This window comes from Coffea arabica, chromosome 3e, assembly GCF_036785885.1.
Source record: "Coffea arabica cultivar ET-39 chromosome 3e, Coffea Arabica ET-39 HiFi, whole genome shotgun sequence".
Lineage (NCBI taxonomy): Eukaryota > Viridiplantae > Streptophyta > Magnoliopsida > Gentianales > Rubiaceae > Coffea > Coffea arabica.
This window is the reverse complement of record NC_092315.1, coordinates 13,958,064-13,981,548: the sequence shown is the minus strand read 5'-3', so window position 1 is coordinate 13,981,548 and position 23,485 is coordinate 13,958,064. Positions and strand designations below refer to the sequence as shown.

Genomic DNA, 23,485 nt, shown 5'->3' with positions numbered 1-23,485 from the left:
ACCACTACAGAGGGTTATACCCTTCATATGCTCCCTTAGATTCACCTCAGTTTTACTAGGTAACTCCCCTTGGTTCCTATTGTTGATAGCATTGGCTATTTGGCCTAATTGGACTTCAATATTCCTATATATATTTGTGAGTTGATCTATCTTACCATCAATTCTTTCAAACAGTTGAGTAGTGGCGCTAGCTAACTTTTCAATTTTATTATTAGATGCATTCGCTAGTTTCTCAATTGCCAACTCCCAAGTCAGCTTAGATTCCGTAAGTGGTTGTTTTGGTTAAAAGTTCAGTGGATTCGTTGGGTCTTGGTTGGTTCAGTTGATCCTTCCATCCAAAGTTTGGATGATTTCACCACCCCAAATTATAAATATTGGAGTATGGATTGTTTTGGAGTGGACGGTTGTAATTGTTGAGATATTGAACCTGTCAATGCTCGCACATATAGAATCATCATGATCTCCTCCACAGATAGTACAACACGCAACAATTACTCTTTGGTTAGAACTAGAACCAACTTGCTTATTAAGTATCTTAACCACATTATCCATCTTTGCACTTAACATATTCAATGTATCTACTTCAAGCATACTTGCGGGTCTTCTTGTATTATCTTGTTCATCGGACCATTGGTAATTATTGGTAGCCATTTTTTCAATTAATTGTTAAGTTTTCTCGGCCGACTTACCCATCAAAACTCCTGTTGCTGCTGCATCTACATGTGTCTTCATCAGATAAGTGAGTCCATTGTAAAATGTTTGGACTATGAGTCAATCGGAGAGACCATGATGGGGACGTTTTCGTTGTAATTCCCGATAACGCTCCCAAGTTTCGTACAATGTCTCTCCTTCCCGTTGAGAGAAACTAGTTATATCCATACGAAATTTAGCAGTTTTGTCAGGTAGAAAGAACTTATTAAGAAAAGTTTTAGATAACTCCGCCTAAGTGATAAAAGTATTTGGAGAATGAGATTGTAAGCAAACCTTGGCTTTGTCCTTTAGTGAGAATGGAAACAATCTAAACTTAATTGCATCATCATTAACACCGTTAAACTTTATTGTATCACAAATTTCTAAGAATATGGACAAATGAGAATTTAGGTCTTCGGTAGCATTACCTCCATAGTGAGATTATTGCACCATTTGTATAAGAGATGGTTTAATTTCAAAATTATTAGCATTTACCGTAGGTCTCACTATGTTTGTTTGCAAACCATCACCTCCTGATAACGCGAAGTCTATAATGCTCTTCTATCCATTTCTTCAGTCATAGGTTCAATTGGTGGGAGTTCAATTGTTACTTCTCCTTCTCCTTGAATTTCCACAGTTTTTGGTAGTGCTTGCCTTTGTTGTCGCCTTAGAGCCCTTTCAATTTTTGGATCCAATGGAATTGTTGAGCATAGAGCGTGGTTGCAAGCACCACAAAGATCAAAATACAAAAAATTTTATCACAACAAAACAAACAAAGTGAAGCAAAATAAATAACTACTCTGTCTACTAAATAAAAAATATTCACAATATAACACAATGTTTAGATTGATAAAGCTCACTTAGCCTTAATATTACCGTCATTCCCTAGCTATGGCACCAAAAATTTGACGAGGACTAGACCTGTGCTCTAAATTTTAACCTAATCCCTCGTTAACTGTAAGTGTAAGTGCATGGGTTGTGAATTGTAGTATATAAGGAAATTAGGATCGATCCCACAGGAAAATCAGCTATGAATTACTAAGACTTTTTGCTCGCTCTATTATTTAAACTTATCAAGAATTTTAACTAGTTTAATTAGCTAAATGCTAATGTAATACAATACAAGTTAATAACTCGCAGTAACTCAACTAAATACTAATGTTCTAGGGTATAGAATCCACTAAAAGTACCTAATCATGGATGAATTAGCTAATTATCACACATACTCTTGTCTTGCTAAGGGTACATTTCACTCAAGCCAACGGAACTTGCTTTCGCTAATGAACCAAACTTAGTCTACACTAGGGTTTTCCTACTTTCATGGTAAAATCTCAAGTATAAACCAGATATAGCACTAGAAATGTAATACTACTTTCGTGTGTCTACTTTTTATGAAGAAGCGCAGAGCTTCCCCCGTGGAGGCCAATTGTGTATTTTGTCCGCCCCAGCATCGGGTGCTTGGAGGGGGGCCTCCCCAAGATTCGAACCCTGGTCCTTGTGTATAAGGGTCTTGGGGTTGAAGTCCTGGTACCACTTGAGCTCTTCAAAAAAGGCAGCTTTGGTACCAGGTTCCAAGACCCTTTCATTCATTTTTCATTAGCTCTGCTCTTCTTCAGGTCATTCATTTTTCATTATATTTTCATAAATTAACAACAACTAAAATGGCTTGTAAATGATGATCAAACATTCACAAGTGTTAAATCATGAATAAATGAAATAGCAAGTACAAGATGTAGCAATAATCAATTCCATTCAACCATAATCAAGGCACAAATAGCTTCATCTATCCCAGAACAAAAAAATTTAGCTAGACATGGTATATTTAACAACAAAACTCATATCTCTAATGTAACAAAGCATTAGTGAGACAAATAAAGAGACTAAAGAGGAAGGAATACTCATTCAAATAAAAAAACATGATCTTCAAGCTCCATCATCCTCATTTCCATAAAAAATCCTTTAATACATCAAGAGTTCTTTAAGTTCTTCAATAGAAATGAAAACTGGATCTAACATTATATCCATGCTAAGCTAGAGAGAAAAGGAAGAAGAGTTCTTTATCTTGTCTTCTCTATCTTTTTTTTTCACACCTCCTTTCTCTTCAATAATGTGCTTTTCTACTTGTTTCTTTACTTCTTGTTCCAAAAATGCCCTTTATTGGAATCTCCAATATTCCTTTTTCAAGTGTACAAGATGCTTTGCCAACTTCCAGTCAAAAATTGTTGTGAAACAAGAGTCAAAAAGTATATGTGAAATGTACACAAGTTGTTCTGTAAATTATAGAGGAAAGAGAAAGATCTAAGGCCTAAGATTCGAGGGTTTCCACATAGATCTGAGCTCGGATCAACTTCTCCATTTTCTTTCATTTTTCTTGCAACAAGGTCCGAGGCTTATTCCATATGGATCCGAGCTCGGATCCTCTGCTCTCGGATCAACTTCTCCAGAATCATAGACGAGGGCTTGGATATGTGGCCTTTGAGAATGGATCTGAACTCAGATCCATCTCCTCTATTTTCGGCTTTAATTCTCTTCCTTTTTCGTGCAACTTCCTCTTCTTGTTCCACTTACAAGTTAGTCTCCATAAAGTGCATTGCATCTGCTTCAAGTAGAGAGAGTGTTTCATGCACCAATTACCTATGAAATACCATATGTTTATGCATTAATCCACTCATTTTGCACATTTAGTTTATGAAGTAACACTTGAAGAAATTTTGCACTAAAAGGGCTTAAACATGGCTATCAACCCCTAAAAACACAACAAAACTTGCATTTTATCAAATGAAATCAATGTAAATTATTTACTTATCATCGGCATTAGAGCGGTATTATCACAAGAAGATCAGCCCATGGCTTTCTTAGTGAGAAACTAAGTGATGCTCATCAGAAGTAGTCGATGTACGAGCAAGAGTTATATGTTGTTGTGCATACTTTGAGGCATTGGGAGTATTCTTTGATCCCAAATCAATTCGTACTTTACATGAATCATCAAGCCTTAAAGTACATCAATAGTCAAAAGCAAATTAGCAAGATGCATGCGTATTGGATTGTGTACCTACAGCATTTCCCTTTCATGTTGAAGCATAAGGTTAGACAACAAAATAAGGTCGCTAATGCTTTACACAGGCAAGCGACTTTGCCAATGACTATGAGTCAAGAAGTCGCGGTGTTTGAAGTGCTTAAGGATCTTTATACAGAAGATGATCATTTTAAGGAGACTTGGACTACGTGTAAGTCAAAAACACTGCAAGATGACTTCCATATTTATGATGGTTTCCTTTTTAAATATAATCGTCTCTCTATCCCTCATTTTTTTTACGTGAAAAGTTGAATCGTGACTTGCATGTGGGAGGTCTAAGTGGTAATTTGGGAGCGAGCAAGGCTACCTCAAGTCTTGAGTCCCGTTATTATTGGCCCCAACAAAAACGAGATATGCATGGGTTTGTATGCAAGTGCTATACTTGTCAGGTTGCGAAGGGTCAATCTCAAAATACTGGATTGTATACATTTCTGCCAGTACCTGAGGGTATTTGGAAAGATTTATCCATGGATTTTGTCCTTGGATTGCCACGTACACAAAGAGTGGTGGACTCAGGTTTTGTAGTGGTGGATCGATTTTCAAAAATGGTACACTTCATTCCATGTCGAAAGACTTCGGATGCTTCTCATATTGCCTGACTGTTCTTTCGTGAAGTGGTGCGTTTACATGGGATGCCCAAGTCTATTACTTCTGATCATGATACCAAGTTCTTGAGCCATTTTTGGTTGACTTTGTGGAAGATGTTTGACACTTCCTTGAATTTTAGTAGTACCGCTCATCCTCAAAGGGATGGCCAAACGAAAGTTGTCAATCATACCTTAGGGAATTTGGTGCGATGTATTTGTGGTGAACATCCAAAAGATTGGGATCATGCACTACCTCAAGTAGAGTTTGCCTTCAACAGTGCAGTTCATAGTTCTACTGGTAAATCACCTTTCTCTATTATGTATGTCCAATCTGCTAGACATGCGTTGGACTTGGTGAAATTACCAGATATTTTGGGTTATAGTACAATAGTGGAAAAAATGGCAAAAGACATGAAGGTTATTCAAGAAGAGGTGAAGGCGAAATTGGAAGAAACTAATGCAAAGTTTAAGGCCGCAGTGGACAAGCATCGCCGTGCACTGAAATTTGAGGTTGGTGATGAGATGATGGTTTTCTTGCATAAAGAGAGGTTTTCGATTGACAAGTATCATAAATTGAAACGAAAGAAGTATGGGCCTTATAAGCTTTTGCAAAAGATAAATCTAAATGCCTATGTAGTGGATTTGCCTAATTTTGGGGTATTTCTAAGACTTTTAATGTGGCAGATTTGTCTTTGTTTCATCCATTTTCCAATGTTCCTAAGTATCCTGATTTGCAAGATCACTTGAGGTTGAGTTCTTCTCAAGCGGGATGGACTGATATGGAACAAGTTGAGCAATCCTCTTGGGACAAGTAACAACGTGCCAAGAAACTCAAGAACCATTTTATACATGGTTGACTTTTGGCAATATATAGTATTGTTGTTTCCTTTTCTGATATTATTTTGTTTCCTAATTCACTTAGGATTTAGGATTTTCATGTTATTTCATTTCTGGTTTGTTTTAGGATTCTTATATGATAAATATAGGCATAGTAAGGCCTTGTTATTCAGACATTCATCAATTATTATCAATTTTTCTTGGTATTTACCAATTTCTCTGAAGTTTTTTTTTGGTTCTTGTGACTTTCTGAATTAAGATCATAGCATCTTGTACTTAGTTTTTTTTTTTTTGGAATCATTCGTGAAATAATTCCTTAAAAAGGCTACCGCGTCATGGACAAAGCTCGACACAAAGTGTGAGTTGCTGCGAAATTGATCAATTTTTCTAAGCTGCAACAATTTGGAGAAATTGAGAGCAGAAAGTTCTCAAGTTAAAAGGTTGACCCTTAGATTCAGCTTTATGAGTCCTGTGCAATTCATCAGTGTTGAGGGAATAGTGCCATTCAGTTTGTTTACATGAAGAAACAACTGTTCCAAATTGGAAAGTCTCCCAATCTCTCGAGGAATTGAACCTACCAAATTATTGCCATAAAGTTTAACGATTTTGAGGTCGGAAAGATTGCCAATGGCTTCACTTACCTGACCTGATATTCCATTTCCTAGAAGGGATAACTCTTGCAAAGTTGACACCTGAAATATATCATCAAGAAGAGATCCTGTGATTGAATTGATACCTGCACATGGTATCTTCAATTTCAAGCATCTTTCATAACCATTAGGAATCAAAGAATAAATAGTGAAATTGGCTAATTCAGAAAACATGCTAAATTGTAACCTCCAATCTAATTGGAATTCGTTAGGTTTACAAATGCATGGTGCATATGGAATTCCAAATTTGTTGTTTGAATCAAAGCATAATCCGTTAAGATTTAGAGTTGCATATGTACATATCTACATAAAAATTCTTTATATTTTGCATTTAGCAACATTGTAGAAAGAAAATATACTAATTCATTCATCTTTTTCCTAAAATAAGAGAAATCAATATGTCATGATAAAGATTAGAACCAGTTCAATATAGATTAAGCAATTAGCTAATTTTTATCAAGTTGAAAATTTGAAATGTTATTGACAGTGAAGAACATGATAATATTGCAGAATAATGAAGGCAAATATATTATTGAAACTGATGAATCTAATATTTTTACCATATTTATTTTCATGCCAACTTTCTTTATTATTCCCTACATACCTTGCTTATTTTATGCTAATCAGTCCTACTCAACTAATCATGCACAATGTGGGTCTTCTTAATACAAGTTTATTACACTAACTGACCTCGAATTTGCAACCCCCCTAATGGGCTCCTTCAGCAACCTCAATGCGTATCAAATTGATGTGACCAATCAATACATATCGTACTGCTTTAGTAGTGTAATACCATTTTCGTGGTAAAAACTGCTATACCACACTAAAGAAGATCCGTTAAAAGGTGATTGAAAGAATGGAAAAAGTTTTTTAAAAATTATTTTTAGAAATTATTTGAAAAAACTATGGTCAAAATTTGCTATTCAAATGGAATTGTTGGTGGAATGTATGTTAGGGAATTCCTAATAAGAACTCTAATTCTTTCCTAAATAACTAGTATGTGTGAATGTAAATTTAAGAACTTCATAGAACAAACTTTAAATTTTTTACAAAGCTTTAGTCATTGGTTATCCTTGGAAATTTTAGCCTTAATAATGGAGGAAAGCTTCCAAATTTGACTCCTCCAGGATATTGCTAAAATACTCACAAAGTTGCCCAAAATCTTGTCTACACACAAGTTTAAGGACATAGAGCTAGATACAGTCATATTATGCTTTCTTTCTTTTTTTTTTTGGGTAGGATTTTATATCTTTTCATGATTCTAGATTTGTAACTTAAATTATCTTTTCATACCACATTTTTCAACCATTTTTTTTTATCTTTCTAACTACCCTTTTGTCTCATATACATCATATCACAAAAAGTGTTAAAGTGTTTTTTCAACATACTTTGTTACTCTGAATTCTAAAGGAAATTCTTCTCCATTTTGAAAAGCTATCCATTAATGCAACTATTTCTTTTAGTGAATCACATGGCAATTCAAATCCAAAGACAACTGCAGTAAATGATACAGATTCTTTTACTTTTTTTTTTTACTTGGCACTATGTTCCAAAATGTTGAAACTTTTAGTGTGTTTGAATTTCAGTTTCCTTCCAAACTCTTTTCCGTCCATTCCTATTGATGAGGGCCCTTCTCAAATAGAACAACAAGACAAAAAGCTAGGAGAGTGCAAAATGGAGTAGTATATCCTGGGTCACTTCAATGCTTAAGTCCACAAAAATAAAGTAGGTAGATTAAAAGAGAGTGTTATATATGCTAATGGATGATTATTAGTTATAGAGTTATTTATAGACAAGTAAGAGGGTGATACTCTTTGAAAGAAATGGCAATGTTGGTCTTAATGACTGAGTGGCCCCTTACCAAGTGGAAGGGCATTGTTGGCAAGCATGTCTATTGATCATCACACATTAACAACATATCACTTGTTTACATATGTGAAGTGTTAATGTAGAATTAAACTAAGGTTTTAAAACCCAATCTGTTCATTAAATCAAAAATCTTATTGGGTCAAAGATTATTGGTTCAATTGTTTGGCTAATCGTTTTGAAGTGCTATTGACCCATGATGTCATAAATAATTAATATGTTATTTGTATCATCGTGTTGAATAATAAAATGAATCTTGTAAATCCATGTCAATGTGCTCATCATAAATGCGTCATATCAATGAGATGGTAATGCAATTTTACATTCGTCATCTCATATGGCCCATTCTTATAGTTCTTGGACGAAGACTGAACCACTTTTGGAGTAAATATCTCCAAGGTGCCATGAATTTTTGGAAGTAATAAAAACAAACATCTCTTTTTCCAGCTTGGTAATAAAATACCTGATGACTCTCATCTTATGGTTCTCATTGATGAAGCCTTTCATCCTAAATCTATTCTTACTAAAGTCGCCATTGCGTGGATCGTTTAGGACATACAAGGCTATGTGTTGCATTCACATACTCAGTCAATTTATATTGCAGATAGAGGCTCAAGCATGTCTCAGCCCACTTAGCTGGCTATGATCCTTTACATAGTTCAATTATGCATCATCAGTTGTCACCATTACTACAGATTGTCTTCTACTTCTGGAGTACTTAGCTAATATTCCAGCCGCTCCTTTGGCTGTTGTCTCTATTTTGAAGGACATCATCATGTTACCTTCTTTCCTTTATAAGCTTTATATAGTTAAAGTTGATAGAATATTTGTACGTAGAGCCTATGTTTTAAAACTCAGACCGGACCAGCCGGTTCGACCGATCGAACCGGGAACCGGCCAAGTATTCGGTCCGAGTTATGCTAAAAAATCGGGTAAGTAAAAACCCGGTCAAAACCGGGTTTGACTGAAAAAAATCGAATTTTTCGGTTCAATCAGCATTTAAAAAAAAACCTCAAACTTTTTCAATATTATGTTCTGATCCCTAGATTGTTAAAAATTATTAATATACCTCAAATATTTCATACTTTATCAATATTTTCTTAAAGTTTGGTGTAATTTTTCAATTAAGTCTATAATTTTAATTCTAAACTTGTTAATGCTCATTAAATAATATAAATTGCTACTTGATTGTTCTAATTTCTTTGTATTTTCTTGTTAAATATATTTGAAACGTCAAATATATATGAATATACCTTTATTAATATTAACATGTTATTAGGTATTTTACATATAATATTTTAATTTTTAAATAATTTTTATTTTTGACGTCATCCTGTTCAACCCCTATCGAATCCGATTGAACCCATTGACCCCTGACCCCTGAGTTTGACCGAGTCGATATCTGGTCCGGTTCTGAAAACATAGGGTAGAGCACATGACTTGGCTGTTTCCACCAGGACCATGTAATATTAACTCTGTGTGAACGGATATGTCAGTTATTTTCAAAAAAACAAAAAAACATTAACAACATATCACTTGTTAACATGTGTGAAGAGTTAATATAGAATTAAGTCAAGGTTTTAAAACCCAACTCGTTCATTAAATCGAGAATCTTATTAGGTTAAGGATTATTGGTTCAATCATTTGGCTAGTCATTTTTTAAGTGCTATTGATTGTGATGTCATAATAATTAATATGTTATTTGTATTATCATGTTGACTAATCAAATGAATCTTGTAAATCCATACTTAGTTAATCAATAGGTGAGATAGGTTGTGTATGGATTACAATTTTCTAGAGTTTTTTTATAGAAAATGCACTGAGCGATTTGATATATGTGATGTAAAAAAGTAATTGAGAAATGTACTCACGGAAAACGTAGAAATTTTTTGGTAGAAAATCCCTTTCCAAACAAGGTCCGTATTTTGTTCATTATTGATGATAATAGCTTAAAAGTTGAAACAGTAATACAATATTGACTAACTAAATATATTTTTGCAATCACAAAAATCCAAGAACACAAGAGAAAACTAGATAATAACAAACATACATACTAAAACGAAAAAAATTTAAAAAACTAACTTTGATAAATCATGAAATTTTAATGATACAAAAATAAAATTACTCATGAATTTATGAATAACAAATGAAAAGTTGTATAAAAGTAAGCTGCAATATGGATAGTTTAATTTTTAAAATAGTCTAGTTGATAGAAGGTATGAAATGTAATAAGAAATTTTGAAAATTTTAAACAATTTAAAGTTAAACTGCAATTTTTAAAAGATCATATGACACCAAACTAATATTACACAAATATTGGCGACAAATATTGTCGCCTGTCAGATGATGTCAGGGTGGGTCAATGCTTTTCTGAATAAGCACAAGAATCGAGATGGTTTAAATATCTGGTTCAACGGTTCATTGCTCGAATAGGAAGATTTAACTAGTTTTTTTTTTTTTCTTGCAACACTTTTTTGACTCTTTCTACATTTTAGTTATAGCCAACTCAAAAAATAACATAGTTAATAGCTCAATCGATTCAAATGGACAGTCCAGATTTATTTTTTCAAAATTGGATTAACATCTGTATTTTGTGGCCTAGATTATGCAAATTTGTCGTCAACGATCGGCCCTAATATTTTTACAAACTGGATTTTCCAACAAGCAAAAAATTTAAAATTAGAGTTCAAATACTGCCTCTTAACTCTGACATAATCCACGCGTATTAAGTTTTTACATCGTCAATATAGAATTGTACAAGTTCTTTGTGGTCATACCAAAGAATATTTTGGGTTGGTGGATATGCTTGACACCCAAAATGTTCTTTTTTCTTGCTTAAATTTCAATTTGTAACCATCTTGCCTTTTTTGAATGCACAAGTTTCTTCAGTTTGATGGATGCATCTTCTTGAATCTAGTCAAGTTTTGACAGTTTATTTATTCTCGAATTGAGTGTGTTTGGATAACCATGATCTGGTTTCAATTATTTGCTTACATCATAAACACAATTTTCAATACATATTTTATCTTTTTAATTACTTTTTTACCTCACATACATTATATCACATCATAAATAATGTTACAATAATTATTTCATATAAATATTTCAAATAATCTCCTATCCAAACACAATAATTCTTCCCACTAAATTCTGGTCCACCTCTAGGGTCCGTGTTTGACAGTGTCTTTATCCTAATACTACGTTAACCTTCTTTTTGTGACCTGTAGGCCATATTTTCATCTTCCAATACCTCAAAGACTTGAACATAAGTCGTTCCCTGAAATGAGTGGTGGCTGTTTTCTAGACAAGCAACAAGTTGAGCTAAAATCCTGTAGTACAAAATTCACACTCAAGAATATGGCCATATTTCTTCTAATTAATACCCCGAAGGCTTGACCATAAGTGAATCTCCGAATTTCATAAAAATCAGCAGAGAATTAATGGAGCCATCCACCATGCTCAAGGCTCCTCTCCACTCCATTAGGTCTATGCCTAGAACGGTTTTCAACCATTTGTTTGCTGTAGTTTACACAATTGCTCTTCTTTTCCTACTCCATCACCATGCATTCAAACTCTTCTCCTCCACCACCTTTCCATCCTTCTTCATATCCATTTCCATGTTCATCTCTGATCTTCTTCTGGCTTTCTTCTGGTTTACAGCCCAGGGATTTCGAATACGTCCCGTTACTCGTGAAGTATTCCCAGAAAACCTGGAAGAAATGATAGACAAGAAAGATTTTCCAGATATAGACATCTTTATATGCACTTCAGATCCGTATAAAGAACCACCAATTGATATTGTTAACACAGCTTTATCAGTTATGGCATATGATTATCCGACAGAGAAGCTTTCGATTTATGTTTCTGATGATGGAGGCTCAGAGCTCACTCTCTTTGCTATCATGGAAGCTGCTAAATTTGGAGCCCATTGGTTAGCTTTTTGCAGGGAGAATAAGGTCTTGGACAGGAGCCCAGCTGAATTTTTCAGATTACAGGAGACAGAGAACTCTAAGACTCAGAAAATTAAGGTAGATTTTTAACTTCAAATAAACTAGTAATGAAAACTTGTTTTTGTTACACATATATATATATTCTTGTTTTTGTTACACTTATATATATTCTTTTTTTAAGTTCAAATCTTTTTCACTTGTCTTCATAGCAAAAATAGTTGCCAATTTAAAGTGTTTGATGGAGGATGGATTTTCATGCTTGCACTAATTCTTAGTACTAAGGGCAAAATATTCCACGGCCTCTCAGACTATTACAAATTACTATAACCTTTAGCCCTTCAACTATTAAATGAGCAATTTTAGTCCTTTAATTAATAAAAATATCTCCTCATAATCCCTTTTGTGATCTTGAGTCGTTATGTCTAAATAAAATATCATCAAAAGTGTCAAGAATCACCTCCATTGTTTTGTTGAATATAGCGATTCATGTTGACAAAAGGGTTATGAGTATATTTTTTAATTAGTTAAAATGTTAAAAGTACCTATTTAATAATTAAATAGTCAAAAATTAAATTTTATAATAGTTTGAAAGCCACCGAAACATTTTGCCCTAGTACTAATCTTGTGGAATTTCTTGAATGGTATTTTTATTCTTTTTAATTTTTGAGTTCATTTCTAATTAATCTTGATAATACGGCTTTTGTTGACTGGATAATTCATGTGAATAGAGTGTACAAGTTGTGCCTGAAACAGAAAAAAAGAAGTGGTATTTAATTGGTCTAAGAAATGGTTGTCTAGTGCATGTAACATTTTGCCCACTAGACGCTCAATGATGGAAAAGACTTGTACCATCAAACAATCGCTAGAAGACCAAGACACTGGTTGGTCACCAATCGGAAACAAAATTAAAAAGGCCAAAAAGATGATACTGATATTTACTTGTAGTTGCTTTATGCACACAAAAGGACAATGAGAGCATTTAATTGGACAGCCTGTCACTCCCACTTGTATTTTTTTTTTTTTTTGTCGCAACAGTAGAAAATCTATAATCTAATCATCCTAATCTATGGAGAAGGGGAGGAGAACTCGATATAAGTAGAGATTTCATCAAAAAAATCCAATTAAGGCTGCCACCTAAAGTGACAATTTGGTAGGAGGCAAGGGTTAAACCCCTGACCTCCCATCCTATCAAGAGAGGTGGTGGAGCTCTGGTTGTCACACCCACTTGTAGGATTATTTCTTTTTAAATTTCATGGATTAGCATTTTTTTTTCCAAAAAACTGTTTTGAAGTCTATAATAATAACTTAAAAAACACACACAACTCCAAATACAACTTACAAAAGTAAAAATTAATAGAATAACAAAAAATTACCAAATCCTAAACATTTTCTTCTTTCACCCACCACTGTCACCACCTCTCTCCTTCTTCGTCTTCACCGCCCATCTCCTCTTTCGCCTCCTCCTCTCTCCTCTCTTTTCCCTTCCCTCCCCCTTTTTCATTTTCTCTCCTCCCCTCCTCTCTTTTCCCCTAGGTTTGGTTGCAACCACTACCACGAGATCAAGGCCAAATTTTTTAATAATTTTTTTTAGAAATACTATAAAAAAACATTTAATTCATATGGAGCTTGATGTACATGATGACAAGTTTTGATTTTCATTTCTACTGCTTTCTTTTTAATAGAAAAAAAAAGAAGAAGTAAAAAGGAAAATCCATAAGAGAGGAAATGACTATTTCAATTTTTCCTCTATCGAGGTGAATTCCTTAGAATATGGCCATTTGAAAAAAAAAAAAAAATCAAATATTGATGTTTTGGAGTGGGTGTCTTAATCTATAGCTGTCATGCCCATATGGCATGATGGTACAAGGAGAACTTTTTCGAAAATACCCAAAGGGTCGTCCTGCAATGTAGGCGCAACGACTGACAATTCTTTTTTTTTTTTTTTTTTTATAAGAAAGGCTATTGCGCGCCCAAAAAGCTAAAAAGTTTTTTAAGCCCTGGCCTGACAGATTTTTTTTTTTTTAAATGGCCACTTCTTTAAGGCTCGTCTGGCCACTGGGCCTTTGGTTCAGTGGTTAATGGCTTGGTGGTGTGGGGGAGGTCAAAGGTTCAACCCTTGTTTTTTATAAAAAATTGTCGCAATATGTGACAGTTTTCATTGGCTATTTTCGATAGAATTTCTACTCATATCGAATCGTCACTCCTTCTCCCTAGATTAGGTTATAGGAATCTTATCGTTGCAAAAAAAAGGCACGTTGCAACATTTATAAAATGTTTTTTTGTTAAGTTTTGTTAAGAGTTTTGGGTTTATTAAGTTTTAGGGTCTTTTAAGGTTTATTATTAAAGGGTTAAGGGTTGGTTAAATTTATTAATCAAGAGTTTGGGTAGTGTGACTGTTTTAGTTAATAAATGGTTTGTTAAATTTGTTAGTATAGTCATCTATAACTTACTTACTTACTAAATCAACCATAATTGCATCAAAGATAAAAAAATTACTACATGAATTGCGATTTTTGTATTTAAGAATTAATATAAAATGCAATTATGTAAATATTTAAAATATATTCATAAAAATTAATAATTGTTTCTAAAATACACACGCTTTGAGTGTACTCTCATAGGTCATTATTGGTATACGATACTTATGCTGAATGATTAAACCAATTAAAGCGGTTATAGATTTACTTATACTTCTTTTCATTAAATAGACTCTTTTATCCAATTGTAAGGTTTCATCAAATAACTTGTACTTTTGTATTTTAAAATATTTAACGTTGTTCAACTTTAAAATGATTAGATTAAACAGAAATAGTAGAATAGTAAATTAAATGTCAAATAATGAAAGAGTACATTGAATGGATGAGAATTAAAACATTGTAAAAGACAAGACAATATCAACTAGGGATATAATTGAGTCGAACCGAATTCGAGTAGTGCACTAGAGCTCGACTCGAGTTAAAAAACTTGGACTCGAACTCGAACTCAAGTACCTCGAGCTCTTGAAAGTTAAGATTGAGTTCGATCTCGATTTTATTTTGCACAGCTCAAGTTCAAATTCGAACTCATGCTTATCAAGCATAATCGAGCCTAATCGAACTTAAGAAATATAAATTTATATTTTATATAATTTTAAATAAGGGACAAAATAGATATTTTATAATAATAAATAAAAATTTAGAAAACATATCTATGTGGAGCTTGATTGAGTTCGATTAAACTCGATGAGCTTTCGACCTTCATATATTAAATTTGAGCTCGACTCATTAAGTAGGTCGAATTGCTCAAACTCAAGTTTAAACTTGGTCAATGCGAGTTCGATCTCAAGTTTTGACTGAGAAATCTCGCGAGTTACTCGATTAAGTTCAACCCGTTTGCACTCCTAATATCAACACCTCGCGAGTTTCTTGGCCTAATCCTTGTCCTTAACCTTGTCACGAGGTTTTGTTTTTCCAAACGGCCATACTCTTAAGGAATTAGCCTTCTATCCAATGGCCTCCTTATAGTATTGCTCGTCAAACTCTATTGTTTGTCAAATCGATCCTTAAGATTTTTTTTGGCTCTGGTCTTGCCAACTTCAAAATGAATTACATAAACCTATGAGACCTAATTAATATTAAAAAAGAATCTAAGAGACCTTGTGAATTACAAAATATTGTAATATTTGAATCTTAATTAGATTTGTTCTAACTTCAATTTTTTCTAGTCAAATCACTTTGTCCAAAGTAAGTCAAATATTTTGGGTTGATTTGAAGACGTTTTGAAACTCGAATTGGACAACAACTTGACTGAACTCAAGGGTTAGAGTTCAATTATTTCGGCGGGTTGGACCAAGTCAAAAAATCAAAAAACCGGATGAAGTCATAAATATATTGGGTTTATTTTTAAAATGTGTATTAAAATTAAAAAACCTTTGAATTATCTCCAATTGTGTTTTCAAAATTTAAGTTTATAACTAAGCTCATAAGACATATTTGACAAAATATAGAAATTAAGATTGTAATTGAAATTAAAAAATGTACAAAAATATTTATGATTGTTCTCGTCATCCAAATATAAAAAATAATTGCCTGCATAAGCTTTGACTATCAAGCTCACATCAAAAAAACTTAAGGAAAATTAAAAAGTAAAAAAGAATCATAAGAAACCCAAAAAACATAAAGAAACTTTTTTTTTGGTTTATCACGATTTTTTTTTCACGTTATTTGACCGGGTCAATTGCCATCCGATTTCACCAATTAATTTGGACTAGACAACAGATTGAGTCGAGTAGGCCAAGCCGAGTTTCAAAATACTAAGTGCAAGGCACACAATACTAAGATGGTAAGATAAATTATCATGCATTAAAGTTTTTAAATACAAAATATTATCATCATAAGTGATTGTTAATGGTACAATTGCATTTTGTCATTTTGTTGTCAAGAAAAAATATGATTACATTCATGCATTTCCTTAAAATGATCTTGATCATGTTACAGGTAATGTATGAGGATATGAAGAGAAGAATAGAAAACGTGGTTGAAAATGGAAAGGTCGCTCAATATATCACCAATCAGCAAGAGCATGAGGCTTTTAGCCCATGGACCAAAACATTCACTCGTCGAGATCATCCAACAGTGATTCAGGTTTATTACCCTTGAATTATTTCTTAGAAGCGTAACAGTATGAATTTGACCCAAACCATGTACATATCCATGGTATGCACACACATGCAACTATTGTACATATACACTCATATGGAATGCATAAATATTATTACATTTTTAGGTCGGTCCAAACACTGCAAGTGGAAAATGCGTTTAAATTTAAATCCAAACCACAAAATCCAGTTCTTGATTTATTAATCTAACTTATTTATTTTTGCTCATTATTAATCTAATTTAGATCATCAATTTTTCCTGCGTTGGCGGTTTTTTTTTTTTTTTTGGGGGCAGTTGAAAGTTACTATAGCTTGGCCTCTAATTCCAATATGACCATATTGTCACTAGATACACAAGATATACACATTTTGTCATGTCATGATCAAATGTCTCAAGCAATAGATTTTTCAATTGCAAGGAATTTAAGGCATGGAATTCCGAAAATGAAGGATTAAACTTAAAAATGAACAAAACTTAATTAACAATCAAAGTTAAGTGACTAAACTCAGACTATTTTGCGAACCCTTGGTCTAATAGTGGTACTGAAATCAATTAAGGACGAGGGCTGAAATTCCAGGAATAAGAGACTTGAAGTTTAATCCCACCTTTTGTCAGCTCTTGTTGACGCACTCCATACGGGGTTTTCTACATCGACGATTATCAGAAAAGAAAAAGGAATCAGTTATTAAACTAGGAGTGGATCTGCAGGTTAATATGATTAATGCAGCATAGTTATGATGTTCAAATATTTGACAAAAAAAGAAACTATGTAAATTCAAATCTGGTAACAACGAATATAAAGAACTATATAGCTCTGTGGTGAGAGATTAACAAAAATTCCAATTCCTATAACTACTACTCTACCTGAAATCAACATTCCTAATTCGATTTGATAATTGCAAGAATTTTTTTTTAATTCATTACTAAATTCCTTTATTTATTCCCATTTTATAGCTTAAACCATGAAGAAACAATCCATGCATTACCAGTATTTCACATGACACTATCATCATCATTTAATAATGGTATTCTCAGAGCAACAAGAATGCTCTTTCTTATTTGATTTACAAGAATTTGAGCAGGTTTTGCTTGAAAGCGGCAAGGATATAGATGTGTCAGGCCATTCTATGCCGAACCTCGTTTATGTTTCAAGAGAGAAAAGCAGCACTAGTCCACATCATTTTAAAGCTGGAGCCTTGAATGCCCTGGTAAGATTCCCCAACAAAGTTGAAGATGTTCCAAATCTTGTAGTTAATGTAAGGTATTGTTTAGATTGCAGTTTTCTAAGAAAAAAAATATTTATGTTTTCTATAAATATATTTTTCAATTATTTTTTTACCTCATATACATAAATCGTCATTTTTCAAATCTTCTAAAGAAAAAAAGAAAAACAAAATTTAAAGGAAAAGTCTCGATAAAGTGAGACGTAGTTATTATTCATTGTAACTAGGTGTTGTATTCATACTTTAATAATTTAGCTTTCATCAATTTGGTGAATTTGACTTACTCAAACCATTTTACTGGCTCTAACCGTTTAATTTCTATTTCTTTCTTGTCTATATAGCTTCGAGTATCAGCCCTTATGACAAACGCGCCTATAATTCTTACCCTAGACTGTGACATGTTCTCCAACAATCCCAGGACACCATACAATGTGCTCTGTTACTTCTTCGATAATTCAATTAGGCCTAAATTGGCCTATATCCAATTTCCTCAGTGTTACCATGGCCTAAACAAGAATGACATCTATTCATCTGAGATGCAACGTTGGTTTCAAATCAATCCAAAGGGGATGGATGGACTAACAGGCCCTCATTGCATGGGCACTGGATGTTTTTTCATGCGTAGAGCTCTCTTTGGTGATCCATCGGCGATGCAGCAGCCAGAAATGCCCCAGTTGAGCCCTGACCATGTTGTTAGCAACCCCATCAGGTCTCAGTAATTTTCTTTCATTCTTTTTTCCCTTCTTTTTTACAGGATTAACAGTGGACTACACTTTCGATGACTGGAACTTGATCAACTTGGAATGGAACGTATTACCAATTATGTTGCGTTTCGGTGTCACTTAGGTCTCAGCATATTTTAGAGCTGGCTAACACTGTGGCAGGTTGCAATTATGAGTTCCAAACCAATTGGGGTGAACAGGTATGCGCCTTTCTAAATGATACGACCACTGAATTTAATTGAACACTTGGGCTTTATTTGAATCGAGGGAAAATTGGGTGGGAAAGTGAAGTGCGGAAAAGTAAGGTAAAGAAAAATGAAAATCTTTTTCCAGTTTAAGTTTTGTTATCAAGAAAAGTTTTGAAGGAAGATGGGAAGTTAGAGGTAATTACTAAAATTTTTTCCTCTAATCATTTTCCTTCAAAATCCTACAAATTTTGCAAGATATAAAATGCAAGAAAGTGCAAGAATATGATTGACTTCTCTACTAATCAAACACGCATGAAAAAAAAACTTTCCTTCACTCTCCTACAATTCTCGTTGCAAACAATCACTACCTTGAGGATTCAAAGAAAAGTCAATAGTAGATTGTCCTCGCTGTACCAACTCAGCATAGCTATGCACTTTTTTATAGGTAAATTTGACCGAAATAATTTGTTTAATTTGGAAAAAATATCAGATTGGCTTCAGATATGGCTCTTTAGTGGAAGATCTCTACACTGGTTACCGTCTTCATTGCCAAGGATGGAAGTCTATCTTCTGCCAACCCCAAAGGGCAGCATTTTTGGGTAACATACCGATTTCTCTCCTGGATGCACTGAACCAGGTTAAGCGATGGACAGTCGGCCTCCTTGAGTTTTCATTCTCCAAATACAGTCCATTAACTTTTGGTATACAAGCTATGGGGGGGCCTCTGATGAGTCTTGATTATGTACAGTATGGTTTCTTAGGTCTTTGGTCAGTTGCCATCACTATATATACCTTTCTCCCTCAGCTAACTCTCCTAAATGGTATCTATATCTTCCCGAAGGTATGTATGACAACAGTCCAAATATCTGCATTCCATGATTTACTGAAAATTTTGAGAAAGCTTGTTTTGTTATCTACCCTTTTGGTATTCATCCATCAATTTGGTATTAAAATGTTGAACCAAGTTTTAAACGGTACCTAATCAAGATTTCAACCATACTGAGTAAATGTCCTTTGAACATGGCAAAAGTACTTATAAATGTTGACAGACCAAAGAACATGAAAGGTTGAAGGAGTTCTGACATATTAATCACTGATAGTCTCAACTACATTTTATTACATGATATGCTGCAGGTAACCAGTCCATGGTTTTTCTTGTATGCTTTCCTATTTCTTGGGGCATATGCACAAGACTGTTTAGAATTCCTATTCAGCCAAGCAACCCTAAGAAGGTGGTGGAGTGAACAGAGGATATGGCTCATTAGAGGATTGACATGTTATCTTTTTGGAACTCTTGAGTACCTCATGCAAATATTGGGCATTGCTACACATGATTCAATGTGACAAGCAAAGCAGTAGATGATGAACAAAGCAAAAGATACCATCAAGGGCTCTTTGAATTTGGGGTTCCCTCACCAATTTTCTTGCCATTAGCAACCGCAGCAATCATAAATTTTGCTGCCTTCCTTTATGGAACAATGCTAGTTCTCAAGGGAGGAAACACTGAAGATGTTTTTGTTCAGCTGTTTATAGCTGGTTTTGGCGTGTTAAATTGCTTGCCAATCTACGAAGCCATGATCATCAGAACTGATAAAGGAAAGATGCCTACCAAGACTACCATCACTTCAATTATTATTGCATGCGGTCTTTATTTAGCAGCTTTTCTCATGCTACAGATATAAATATAGTATGCTTTATTTTGTCTCTTGTAAACCTATTCCTTCGTTGGAAATAAAAGTTATTGTTGTGTGTAGTCTACATGAGATAAGCAATTCGACAAAAACTGAAAAAGGTTATACGTCTTAGTTGTACCGTGAGATTGTGGTTAAGTTAGGGATGCAAATGAGTCGAACTCAATCGAAAGCTAATAATTTGCGAGTTTGCTTGATCAACTTTTGAGCTTGAACTCGCTCGAACTCGCGTTGACTGAGTTCGAGTTTGAGTTCTCAATCGAGCTTCATATATGTGTGTCTGTGTGTGTATATATTAAATTTTTTTATTTATTAGTATGAAATGACTATTTTGTCAATTGTTTAAAATTATATAAAATGTAAATTTACATTTGTTAAACTTGATTAGACTCGATTGAACTTGATTGGACTTAGTTTGCACGAACTCTAATAAGACAAAATAAAATCGATCTCGGTGAACTCAAGCTTAAGCATAACTCTAAATTTTTTAACTCGAGTCAATTTTAAGTGTACTACTCGAGTTTAATTCGACTTGATTGCACTCCTAAACTGAACTGTCAATTAAACATATCCATCTTGTTTTCGTCTTAATACCCAAAACAGGGCAAGGAAAAAAAAAAGCCAAAAAATTGCACAGTCTTTCCATGCAACACGAAATTGTACATCACACTACAGTTATTAAACAGGGCACCTCAGTGGTTCGACCGGTTGACTCGGCGAGCAAGCCACTTAACCAGATCTTAATTGGTAGTTTTACCGGTCAAAATAAAAAATTGGTCCGGTTCAATCAGAAGGTAAAAAATTCCATTGTCTTTAACAACTTAAAAAACATTATATTATTATAATATTATATTATAGTCCCACCGGTTCGACGAGTTGATTCACAGCTAAATCACTGCTTGTAGAATCGTCTCCTTGCTGCCTTGATGCCTAGATCGGATTTAATAGCTATCCATTACATGAACGAGGTGCCAGCTTTACCTCAAATCCCCAAAATTCAACCCCACATCACAACTACGTTTCACTTTCCTTTAACTGCAATAAAGACCAATGACCAATAGAATGGAACTACATGTGATTCAAAGAGCCACGATGAGTTTCTTTCCCTTTGAAGTAGACTCTCTGACATCAACTTCCATACAATGAACTTTTGCCTCCATTCGTGCTCTGCGCTCTCATCTATTTGCATAATCTTCAGCAAATTGTACTTGATTTTCTATTGTCAAGTCGTTGAAATACTCCAGGTATGATTTCAACTGAACAATGACAAATTTCTTCATTCAACCACTACAAAAATTTGCATCCTTGGCCCTAGAAAAGAGTACATTGCCATGAATGTCAAATTTTTAATTCAAATTCAACGATTTTCACGAATCATACCCCAAGCAAAGGACATATTGCAGGTTTCCAGCTAGGGTTCCCACTAGTCCATGAAGGCCCTATAATGCTTCTCAACCTACATTGGTAGACAAGAGGTGTTAGGTTCTCTGCTGGAACTGTTTCGCTTTTGATCCATCTTCTTCATTGGAAATCAAGAGCCAAAAGAAGTCCTAATTTGAGAGGAATCTGAGGAAGATGATGATCTACTACTACTCTTATTAAGTCTTGATTATTTGATTTCTATATGGAAAAAAATATCGTTAACTCCATTTACTCTAACAATAGCAATAAATAAACAAAAGTATTTGAATTTGATGCTTTTAATGTTCAAGCACTACAACAAAAATGACCTTTCCTAACATGTCTATAAGGACACTTGCTGGTTTATGTCATTATAGCACCCTATTATGACACTTATTAGTAATTCAATAATATATACTCTAATTTTTTTTATTTTATCAGATATAAAAGTAATAACGTACCTTTAGACTGCCTAACATGACACTTGAAAAAATGTGAGATATACCAAAAAAAAAGAAAGACACAAAACGTCATCGTTTGATTTTGGCGGAAGATTCATTTGCTCTAAAACACTCAAAATTTTCATTCTACCGGCCAAAACACTTGGTCAAAGCACTTGCTCAAAATTTTCATTTTCCAGCTCCACCATTTCCAGCCCCCGCTCCCCCTCTCTCTGTGGAGGTGTTGGGTGTACTGCTCAGGCCAAGAATAGGCATTCAAAAGGACAAGGTCGCTGGCCTGTTAAATCTGCTAGCTTCATTTTGGATTTGCTCAAGAATGCTGAAAGCAATGCAGAGGTTTGTCTATGTAGGTGAAAGGCTTGGATCTGGATTCACTTTTCATTTCTCACATTCAAGTGAATCAAGCACATAAACAAAGACGCCGCTACAAGATGAGTTTCGTCTCACTACTTTTTTGTTAAACAGGGTTCTGTGTTGGCAAGAACTCTTTGGGGTTTTTAGGAATCTCTCTGCTGATCCCTCAGAGGATTTTTCTCCCCAACCCTTATGTTCGAAGCCCCTCATGCCTCTAGCCTCATTGTCAAAACCTAGGCTTTGTTGCTCTCTTTTGGCATTTGGGCTTTGGGGTTGGAGATGGAGGTCTTGTGGTCTAGTAGTGTTGGAATGGAAAGCCTTCTGAGCTCTGCAATGGTGGCTTTGTTGGCTGAGATTTCAACTTCGGTTGTAAAGTCTCTGTCTTGCCTACTTTTAGTGGTAAATTCCAACTCTCTCTCTCTCTCTCTCTCTTTCTCTCTCTCTCTCTCTCTATCTATCTATTTTATTGCAGATTTTTTTTCCTTTTTTTTTATGTATAAACATATTTTCTTTGTGGGTTCTGGTTGTGGTCAATTTTCATTGACTTTGTGCAAAGATTGAATTTTTTAATGTAAATTTGTTAAACAGGGTTCTGTGTTGATCTTTGTGTTGAGTAATGTTTTAATTTTTGATAGTGGTATGATGTTTTTATTCTACTTTTTGTTTCTTACAAGGTCCTAAATGTTTTTATGCGGTTTTGGATAATGTCAGGGTGTTTCAAGCTTCTGATCAGAAGATTTTGAATGAAAAAATTTGGCCCTTTTTAGAAAGTAAACTTTTGTAGTATAGATATGTATACTGGGTATTGAGATGTGTATTCTGCTGTCGGTGATAATTTTGTTTTCCTTTTGACTACAAAGTGGAAACATATGTATTCTGGGTTTGGGTTTGGGAACTTGGGTGAAGCGGCACAAATTTTCATCTGTTTGCTCTCTTCTGGGGCTTTTGCATTGCTGGTATTGGTCAACTGATACCTTAGTTAAATACTCCTGGAGGGCTTTGCTAATGCAAAAGTCTTATTGATATCCAGTTAATCTTTGTTGTCTTCAAGTTGAAAATAAAATAGTCATTTTGATATAGGATATATGCACCATCTGTTGTATCAGTACAAGGTAGATGGCACTGGGATTTAATTGGTGCAATTTTGCTGAT

At 34.2% G+C, this 23,485-nt stretch overlaps 1 non-coding gene and 1 pseudogene across 1 annotated transcript; both read left to right on the top strand.

Moving 5' to 3' along the window:
• The first annotated feature begins 781 nt into the window (after positions 1–781).
• On the top strand, positions 782–888 carry LOC113736110 (small nucleolar RNA R71). Its single transcript, XR_003459603.1, has one exon. It is a non-coding gene; the product is annotated as a small nucleolar RNA R71 (small nucleolar RNA).
• Positions 889–10,995: 10,107 nt separating this feature from the next.
• Positions 10,996–20,179, top strand: LOC113736538 (cellulose synthase-like protein G3; annotated as a pseudogene).
• The last annotated feature ends 3,306 nt before the right edge of the window (positions 20,180–23,485 follow it).